Below are 4,454 nucleotides of genomic sequence, written 5' to 3' on the forward strand. Positions count from 1 at the left end.
TCAATCTGGCTAAAAGACAGCTGAAATGCTAAAAAAACAATACAGTGGTGAAGTTGGGATTTGTTTCTTGAAGTTATGTGCTCATCATCTTTTCTGTGTCTTGCAGGCTGCCAGGAGAAGCGGACTGGCCGTCAGATATTGTTTGTGGAAATTTGAAAATGAAGTTTGTCAAATTGACTTTTGCCTCTTCATTATGCACACTTACACGCGAAATAGGGTAACAGTCAGCTATTTTTGAATGTTAGCATTGATTTCTCACTTTGAATGGTGAAATATTTGTACTTTGAAAGGTCCGACCTAAATGAATAAAGGTCGTAGTTAACGAAGCATATGAATATTAATATAGAAGGAGCGCCCACTGAGCGCAGCTTCTTTTATTCATCGTTTGAACGTTGTGTGGTGGTCATTTTCGATTAAAGGCCGTCTTAGCGACGTCTTGGCAATGAGCAAACGCTCTCCCTGCTATGTCTTAACGATGTAAACTTCGACGTCCTTATGACAAAGAACTAAATGCCCAAACAATAAAAAAATAAATAAAAGTTACGTTAAACTTCCATAAACTTCTTAGCATTTATTTTGTGTCTGGTGAACTCAGAACTTTTATGTTATTGTTTGTACTGAACTAAAAGTTTTGAGTGGAAGTTGTTTCCAAAAACATTTTGAGCTGAGTGAGCAAATCAGGGTTTACAGTGTGGAGACTTACATGATCATAGAAGGTCGAACCCAGTGAGTTTACAGTGACTACGTGTACATGCCCACAAATATTCCACTGGTATTCCAAATATGACAATCTTCTGAATTTGATACGGGTCATGTAAACAGCAAATCCAGTTTGGATATTATGATTTAACTCATTGCAAATGAAGCATTTTCTGATTAAGACTTGTGGGATGTGCTGGTTTCATCCAGGTTTTAGGAGCATTCTTTGGACACATGTACAGCGCTTTCAGAATATGTGTCTCACCTGGTGTTTTTACTGCAGTTTGCAGCCATGCACCTTTTTTATGGTCAACTCTGTGTGTTGTACACAACCTAACCAGCCAACAGTTTAGGCTGGGATAGAGACGTACTATATGACCCAAAAGAAAATCCCACATTTCTGGTCGGAAGGAGAAACACGCCTTTTAAACATTATGAAAGAACCGGATATCAGCAGGTTTTTTAATATGCACAAATATCACAACATGGACTTTCCTTCCTGAGAAGGTGGTTGAAGGACTGACTGAGGGAGGCTGTGTCTGCATGGTCCAAACAGTCCACCACTGCTAGGAAACTTTTAGAAAATCTTGTTTTGACACAAAGAACCACCAGTTGTTTCACTTCTGCATATTTGGACGTGATAAATGACATGTTAGGGCACGTATATCAGAGTATGCATGGCTGCATGTAAACAGGAACATTAGTGGGATATTCATTATCATTAGACATGCTGACAGCTTAGTAGGGATATTGTTGTTTTGGAATAAGGGCAAAAAGCTGAATATTTTGTGCACACAGTCATTGAAGCATTCTAGATCTACATCCCCTTGCTCTTCTTGTCTTTTGAGTTGGTCTGGCTTTGAGTTGAGTTTTGAACATTTGTTTCTCTAAATATAAACTAACATTATCGGAGATAATCTTTGCAGTTAAAACTGCAAAATAACAAAGAGTATTGATGTTTTTAAATGCTGTTCAAATGGTAAAATTCAATTCAGCCAGTCTGGGGATATCAATGTCAAACGTTAAAAAAACTGTCTTAACCACGAATTTTAGGGTGTAGGTTTCAAGGGGTATAACATTAGCAGGCTGTTATACTATTGGTTTGTGTTTTCAACATATTGACCTACACTGAACATTTGAGGTACGTAAAAAACATTGCTGAGAACATGAAACCTTTTGAAAGGTCTGCTTAATGTGACATAATATGAATTTGAGCTTAAGAACAAAGGACCCTTGGACACTGAACCCTGGTAACATGGACAAGCAAAATTAATAATATTATAATATTGTTATCACTGGTCATTTCTTGTTGTCTGATGTGTAGTTTCCACTGGTAAACTGTTTGCACACACAAATATAAAATCCTGCCCTGATACTGGACGATACTGACGTGTCTTTACGCTGATGACTGAACTCAAGAACAATCTTGAATCACAAACATTTTAATAAAAGAAACAATAAAGAAAACACTTGTAAATGAGGCCTGTTGTGTCTGAACCCCCACAGCTGTTTAATCTTATAATTCTTCCACATTACGGCACATTTCCACTCCATGTTACTGTCATGTAATCTGCTGTACAGGACAAACGTCTTCACATGTTCTCCTCCACTTTAATCTGCGTTCTAATCAAGATTTCATGTTGGTTTTGTTCCACTTTGTGCTGTTTGACATGAAGCTCAAACCACCAGCTGCTGTTTAAAGCTCTGCTGCTGCCTTCAGGTCCACACACAGTCTTTCTGTACATTAAATTATCTCAAACTGCCCGTAGGCTCATGAAAGAATGATGCTTTTAATCTGCAGTTTTCCATAAAGGATGATGGGAGGATGAATAAAAGATGAGTGCATTGTGCCCACACAGCACTATTGTAGCCATGCAGAGTGTATGTAATGTGTGTTTACAATGCTCAGCGCTCATATTCAGCTCCTGCGAGGGGAAATCAGAGACGTGGAAGAGTTCCTGCTCTGCTGATGTTGGAGCTTTGTTGTTCTGTGTCACGCCCCCCCCCCGCCACCTGTCACCTACATAACAGCCATTCAGCTGATGTGACCGACCCATGTACGTTCACATGTTGTTAACAGACCATCATCTAATGAAACAGCTGCGGGGCTGTTTTGTTTTCATTACTGACCAAGTTTTCACCGTCCTGCTCACATCAGAGATCTGCTGCAGCGCTACGTCACCAGCAGGTCTCTGATCAGGACCTTCTTGGAGTCTCTTGGCGGCGTCCTGCAAGGGCTGCCAGCTGGGGACTCCATAGTTCTCCTGGGGGACTTCAACGCTCATATGGGCAATGACGGACAAACCTGGAGGGGGGTGATAGGGAGGAATGGCCTGCCTGATCTGAACCTGTATGGTGTTTTGTTATTGGACTTTTGACCTTCTTTCTTGGGCACTCAGCTGAATAGAGCAGCAGAGCTGTCTGAACTGGTCACCACCTGGTGGTGAGTTGGATCAGGTGGCGGGGAGGCTGTCGGACAGACCTGGTAAACCCAAATGTGTAGTGAGTGTGAACTGGGAACGTCTGGCTGAGGCCCCTGTCCGTGGGGTCTTCAACTCCTACCTCCGGGAGAGTTTCTTGTGCATCCTGGGGGAAGGTTGGGGACATGGAGTCTGACTGGTCCATGTTCAAAGCCTCCATTGTGGAGGCGGTTGCTAGGAGCTGTGGTCACAAGGTTGTCGGTGCCTGTTGGGACCGCAACTGAAGAACCCGCTGGTGGACACCAGCCGTGAGGGAGGCCGTCAGGCTGAAGAAGGAGGCCTGGGAGGAGTTCGGGGAGGCTATGGAGAAGGACTTATGGTTGGCCTTAAGGAAGTTCTGGCAGTCCGTTAACCGATTCAGGAAGGGAAAGCAGGGCTTGTCTCAGGCTATGCTCAGCAGAGAGGGAGAACTGCTGACCCAAACTGGGGACATCGTCGAGCAGTGGAAGGAGCACTTTGAGGACCTCCTGAACTCGGCCATCACGTCCACTGTGAACGAGGCAGAACCTGAAGAACTCTCGCCCATATCCCTGGCAGAGGTTGCTGAGGTAGATTAAAAGTTCCCCAGTCGCAAGGCGCCGGGTGTGGATGAGATTCACCCTGAGATGCTGAAGGCTCTGGACACTGTTGGGCTGTCTTGATTGACACGCCTTTTCAGTGTCATGTGGAGGTCGGGTACGGTGCCTACGGAGTGGCAGACCAGGGTGGTGGTTCCCATCTTCAAAAAAGGGGACTGGAGGGTGTGCTCCAACTATCGGGGTATCACACTGCTCAGCCTCCCGGGTACAGTTTACTCCAGGGTGGAGTTTACTGGTTAATCTCCGTCCCAACCCTCACCTCTTGAGCTCTGGGTAGTGACCAAAAGAATGAGATGGCGGATACAAGCGGTGGATATGAGTTTCCTCTGTGGGGTGTCTGGGCTCAGCCTTAGAGATAGGGGGAGGAGCTCGGACATCAGGAGGGAGCTCGGAGTAGATTTGCTGCTTCTTCGCGTCGAAAGGGGTCAGTTGAAGTGGTTCGGGCATCTGACTAGGATGCCTCCTGGGCGCCTCCCGCTGGAGGTGGATGGATTTCAGCAAAGGTCATACTCAAAAAGATCTAATGTCCATTTCAAAGACAAATAAGCAAAACAAACCAAGATGAGTCCTGAACTGTTTAAAAAAAAGATTTAATAACAAACATGAGAATAAAGAAACATTTCAGCACTGCCACTTTATAATCGTTGGTTTAATGTTTAAAAATGTTTTGTATTTTATAAACTTACAGGTTTTCTCT

The sequence above is a fragment of the Epinephelus moara genome, chromosome 3 (genome assembly GCF_006386435.1).
Source record: "Epinephelus moara isolate mb chromosome 3, YSFRI_EMoa_1.0, whole genome shotgun sequence".
NCBI lineage: Eukaryota > Metazoa > Chordata > Actinopteri > Perciformes > Serranidae > Epinephelus > Epinephelus moara.